Source organism: Molothrus ater, chromosome 9 (assembly GCF_012460135.2).
Source record: "Molothrus ater isolate BHLD 08-10-18 breed brown headed cowbird chromosome 9, BPBGC_Mater_1.1, whole genome shotgun sequence".
In the NCBI taxonomy this organism is placed as follows: domain Eukaryota; kingdom Metazoa; phylum Chordata; class Aves; order Passeriformes; family Icteridae; genus Molothrus; species Molothrus ater.
Window position 1 is genome coordinate 9,717,848 of NC_050486.2, and position 6,000 is coordinate 9,723,847.

Genomic DNA, 6,000 nt, shown 5'->3' on the forward strand with positions numbered 1-6,000 from the left:
AGACTGTCTTCTGTACTAATTCCTGCCATGCAACAATTTCATAGCTTCTTTTTTTTTTTTCCTATGCCATAAAACTGTTCATTTTGTGCCATTCCTTTGTATTTTAGTACATAACATCACTGAGAGTACATATCTTTTAGCAGTTTATGATGACACTGCTCAGGCAACTCAGGGAAAAACAGAAAACAACATCAGAAATAAGAACTTGAAAACACATCTAGAGATACCCAGAGATGGATGTATCAAAGAGCCAGAGAAGAAATGTGACATATGGAAATGAAAAACAGTTTAAGCTGTTCCTCTACAACCGTTTGACTTGTACTTTCTGACTTGCTATTATTTTCCTTTAAAAGAGTTTTAGGAAAAAATTTTGTTGCTTAATAAGCTACTTCACAATAATCATATGACAAAGGTTGCATATAGAAGGTGCAGGAAACACCCAACCCTGTCAAGACAGATGTGATTTACTTATTTAAATTAGTGCTTGACTAATCATGTCATGAAGAGATGAAGATTTCTGATACTACATTTAATCTTTTCTTCATCAGGAATGTTTTGGGTCAGCTGATTTGTTTTTACTGAAACAAGAGAGACTTTCTGGAAAGATAATAAAAGAATTTGAATTAAAATTTAAAAAATAAACTCTTGTTTCACAGAACAAATACAAGAGATTCTGTCAGCGGCCTTCTCTACAGAAAGATGGACTTCTATCTCATAGCTGTTAAATAAGAGAAAAAATATTATTAATCCCATCAGTTCTCAACACTAAAATAATGCCTAATACTCTTTTCCAGTGATAATTTTTTTAAGTTAAAAGAAGCACTTTTTTGTAATCATAGTCTCTGTGGTAGTCTTTTTGGTGACCTTTTCACTAGAGAAGAAATGCTAAAAATCATTAAAACTGATATTGTCACATAAGAGAATACAAATGTTTAATAGGAGCCCATTTGATAATGTTTATTGTGATTTTTTTTCTCCCCTCAGAGTAAAGCAATAGCATAATTCCCAGCTGCATGATAATATTGGCAAGCGAGGCCATGAATTTCAACAGCAAACCCTAAACACTGAATGTGCTGTGCTTTTTAAAGAAACCCCCTTTTGTATGAGATATGTAATACCCTTTTGTCCTGGAGCAGTTTGCATAATAATAGTTTTCTTTACTTATTCGTTGTCATGTGATGGAGCTGCAAAGTGAGCTACACAGCAACAGCATAAATGACAATTTTCCATTTTTCTCTAATTTTTTCAGAGATTTTCTTGTCTTTTAAATGTAAATACTTCTAACTATCTTCAGAAAAGTTATCTAGTTATAAACATTTCAGACCCAATTGTTACTTTTCTTAATATCTACTGAACTATTTGTGCTTTTCTTTTTCATAAGAAACAGGAACATTATTTCCCTTGCACTCACTCCTGAAGAGCCTGAAGCACATTCAGAAAATTGGGCATATGATCAACTGGTATAAATCAGCTTAACTCTATTCAAAAATACCTCACTCAAGACTTTAACAGTAGAACTACTTGATCAGAGAAGTCAAGAAAAGTTTATGTTACTAACTGTGTAATTTCTATCAGAGTTGTGCATGTGTTAAGACTGTGCCACTGAGATGAAAGATAATACCTGACTGAAGAGCCACCTTTAAAAACTAGATATCTAGGATACATCTGAGACTAAGCATAAAATAAAATTATAGGAATTTTCTGATGAGATTTCCTATGTATTTTTTTTTTAAGATTCCTCTTGGGCTCTTCAATGTGTTCTAGTCTGAGTAGTAAGAAAGGAGGACAAAGGAGATACAATTACATTGAAGTGGAGCTCAATCTTAGTCACAATGAAATCTAAGAGAAGGACTAAAGGCAGGGATAGTTCTTCAGCTAATGTACAGTAAACTAGCCATTATTCTAACTGCTGCTATCAAAATATTTTTCCTTTGAAATCAACAGAATTATGCCAAGTTACTCTAGTTGTGACTTTGGCCAGAAAATTACACTTAGTTTTGAACCTCTGGCCTGTAACCACTGCAAAGGGACCATTTCCAGGCAATCCCTCCAAAGTAACAAAGGAAATAATTGCTATTACACATTATCTCAAATTCAGAGTGCAGAGAGGGTTCATAATCTTACCAGGAAACATTTAGAGGTTTGCAAATTGAAAAAGGTCAAAACCAACTGGGTTAGATTATTTTGGAGAAGTTCACAAGGTGGGTAAACATATAACAATACATGGTCAGATCTGAGCACTGCAAAGAATACCCAGGTAGAAAATAAAGTCTCCAGAGCCCCAGTTAATTATTTTATAGCTCCACATGTTAAAATAAGAGACTATTAGACACAGACATCCTTCAAAATTTAGCATATCCCTTATGAAGCAACCATATTTTACTGTTTTCTAAAATATCTAAGATCTGTCTTTGCCGAACAGCTCAACAAGAAATGTTCACAGCCCCAACCAGTAGAAATTAATACCAGAGACAGAAATCCTATCACTGAAGCCATGGAGGAAGACACACACTCCAGGTAAGACAGTATTATAATGACTTTATGTACTGTAAATCTTTTAATCTCAACTCTCACAACTGAGCCATGGGGTTCTGTCCTCTGAGAAATAAGAGATGCTTTATATCAGTTGGATACAAGATACTCTTAAGGCACTGCAGGCTGAACAACATGTCTTACACCCTGTCTTAGTGGCAGAGAAATATATTAGCTTAGATCATTCTCTTTGCCTAGGGGCCCTGAAAAGAAGTATTTCAGGAGAAAAAGTTCAGTGGAGCTTTCTGAAATACTTTACTAGAAAGGTACTGCCCATCCTTGACTTATTATGTCATTATAAGGCACTCTGAGGTTTTTTGGGAGTAAGTTCTTGTGACTCATAGCCATCATATACCTGTCCCTGGGATACAGCTCTTTTATCCACTTTTCTTGTTCCACTACCCCCATTTCTGGGGTTCTGTGATTTTTTCTGCTTCCTAACAGATGTAGCAAGAACCTTATGTGCTCACCACTTTCTTTTTTAATTTCTTAGAAGTGTTGAAGTTTTTGTTCACAGAACACTGAATGAGAATTAAATTTTTCTGTTAAAAAAATACCACAACTTTTCAAAAATGTCATTTTTATGTGACTATTTTAAAGTGATGCAGATGGCAAAAATTTGGAGGAATGAGCCATGGGGCTTGTTTGATTTTCTGAAACAACTGTTGCTTAGTTTGTGAGGTAATGAAGTCTCTACTAAAAGCACTACATTCACCTTTTTTCTATTAATAATCCTCGTTCAGATGATTTGGCACGTCCATCCAGGTATTGCATGGTGTGTAGCCTTTTTCTGATACCTTGATACAAGTAATTTTTATTACCTGGGAAGTATAAGTCCATTCCTGGCAAGCATAATTCAGTTAGATCCTGATACTGTGCATTTGGAATTGAAAAAGCAAATCTTCCCTGGTGCTAGCTGCAGTGGGTAGTGTTGCAAGTAAATGAGAGACTAAGACAAATTTACTTCTATTCTCTTCCTGTGACAACTCAATAAGAATGCACTTTTATGGAAATGAAGCTTTTTTGCTATTTTGTGGTATCTGTGCATGAAAACTCACCAAATAGTCTTCTGGTGATCCAGTCATTGAGAGAGACTCCCAAACAGCCAAGACCTGAGTCTAAATGAATTTAAAAGCTTATACTGTGTTCTTTGGTTACATGTGCTTTAAAACAAAAGGTTTATTCTCACATGTTGGCATGTCTTTATTGGCACTATTTATTTACTTTTTATAGGAGTGAGAGCATGACTCTCACTCCTATATCAAATGTACTCTTATGCCAGCACATTTGATTGTGTATGACTGACTTTGACACTTACAGGGATCTATTGCTGGTTAGGAGGAAAAAGAAAATTTCTGTAAAGTTTAGTTAACTCTCCGTTGAAGTTAAACAAGACATATCTTTAGAAATCTCTTAAAGGATTATTTCTAATGGCACCATTGGGACCCTTGCTTTGCTTATAAAAATACATGTGATTTTATAAAGGACAAAGACACAATTATCCCAGGATAGCTTCAGGAAAAACCATCATACCTCTTTCAGAGGAGGTGCACAGATATGGACAGCAGCATATGTTCCGTGGGCAGACTGGCTTTTATTTTCAATGTGAGACATATTCTTCTACCATTTTTGATGGTCAAAATTAATTCCCTTTAAAGCAAGATATTGTATTTCCTAAGTGGACTTAGTCTTTATTCATGTAAATACAAGACAAAGAATATTATTCTTAGGCAGGATTTTAATATTGCCTGTGATGAAAATCTGAATGCTTGAAGTATCTCAGAATTCTTAGATCTTTGACAGACTCTCATAGTCTGTTTCCAGTTTAATCCAAGAAATTGCAAACTCAGTCTCATTGCAACAAAAGAAATTATATTCATGGGCTTCTTTTTTTTCTTTTCTAGATCAAGAGTTCTGTCCTCTACATTCCCACTAAAGCTTTTCTGCAAAGTCCTTATAGAGCTTAATAAACCTTGTTAATGTTGTTAATCACATGTTGTATTAAAAACACATCTGGAAATTACATTTCTCACAAGCTCATGTTTAATTATTAAGTTATTTCTCTTGACTTCCCAATGAGCAGCTTATGAAGATGGAGGAGCTCTCAGATGGGCAGAACTGAAGTTTGAGCTGAAGAGGATCTTTTAAAGATCCTCAGTTCTCCCAACATGTTTGTGTGTATAAACCTGGGTGTGGTTGTCCTTCTTTACACCTGGTTTCAAGCATGAATTACTGTAACAGCACCTCCCCTGACAGTGAAGTGCTCCCTCAATAGCTGTGAGCTTATTGTCTGGGTACTGTTGCTAGGAAAAGCAGCTGATCAGGAGGCCAGGGTGGCAGCCAGTTGATGTAATACATGCTTGATAAAGCTCTTATCAGAGCCTTGCAGGAATGCTCACAATTCAGCTGGATTTATCAATAAGAAAAAAGCCCCATTCTTTCTTCATTTCACTCACCTGTTGGAAGCTGGCCCCACAGAGCTGGGTATTAAAGCTTGAAATCACCAGAGTCACCTCCTGCTATTCCTGCCCATCACACAGCGGCCGAGCACGCAGCAAAGGAAATGCCGTGTCAGGAGTGTTTTCCCTCTGTGGCTGTTGGGGTGATGTGAGCAAGGCAGAGAGCTCTGAGCTGCTCTTCTCCAGCCTTGCAACTCCTTTGAAGGCCTCTCAGGTGCTCCCTGCAGTGAACCAGCTCACTCTGGCAGAAACAGAGGAAAAAAGGCCATCAGAACTGAACTAGGGACAAGACTCTGGCATAATGTTCAGCTGCAATTTTCTCTTCCCAAGCTTTCTGTAGGGGACCACATTCAGGGAGGAGGAGGAGGATGATTTTCATTTAGCAACTAGATAATTTTGATTAATGCTGTAAGAATATGAAATCAAATGCAATCCCTTATTTTTTACAAACACTCCCATGTTAATTATTATTAAGCAAATAATATAATTTCCTTCAATTCCTTATGCAGCTAGCAGCTTCCATCAGTCAAAAAGGAGTATTTCTTTAACAAAAATTACATTTTTTTCTCTGTATTGCCAAGATAACCAAAGGAAACCCTTTAATCTTGGAGAAAAATCTAAAAAAAGTGTTTGCTAGATACATTAGAGGCTTGCTGATCCATGATTTAGCATCACTGCTCCTTTTTGCAGCTGCTGTGTAAAATGCAGATTAGCTCTCAGATACCTTTCAGGAAGGATTTGATGGATGGCCCTGGGTTGCCCTAGCAGCCCCTACACCCTTAAACTGAGTGATTACTGAAGCAGAGGGGTGGCACTCCCCTTAGCCAACCTTTGACAATCTCTATATACCTTGGCACTTTCTGGCCTTTCAAATGTTTTTTCAAAGCCTTGGCCACTGGGGTGCAACTCAAAAGACCCTGTTACATGCACCCCTCTGAGGTGGAGGGATCATTGAGGGGATATTGCTGTCATGGAGATAGGAGCAATTACATGCTTTTAAAATTTGACT

The 6,000-nt window shown here is 36.8% G+C and overlaps 1 long non-coding RNA gene across 1 annotated transcript in view; it reads right to left on the reverse strand.

Annotated features, from left to right (window-relative positions):
• LOC129046764 (uncharacterized) overlaps positions 1 to 5,006 on the reverse strand; it is an 81,637-nt gene extending 76,631 nt beyond the window's left edge. The window contains exon 1 of the long non-coding RNA XR_008508525.1: positions 4,989 to 5,006. This is a non-coding gene — a long non-coding RNA (uncharacterized LOC129046764). The remainder of the gene's footprint in view (positions 1 to 4,988) is intronic.
• Between the last annotated feature and the right edge of the window lie 994 nt (positions 5,007 to 6,000).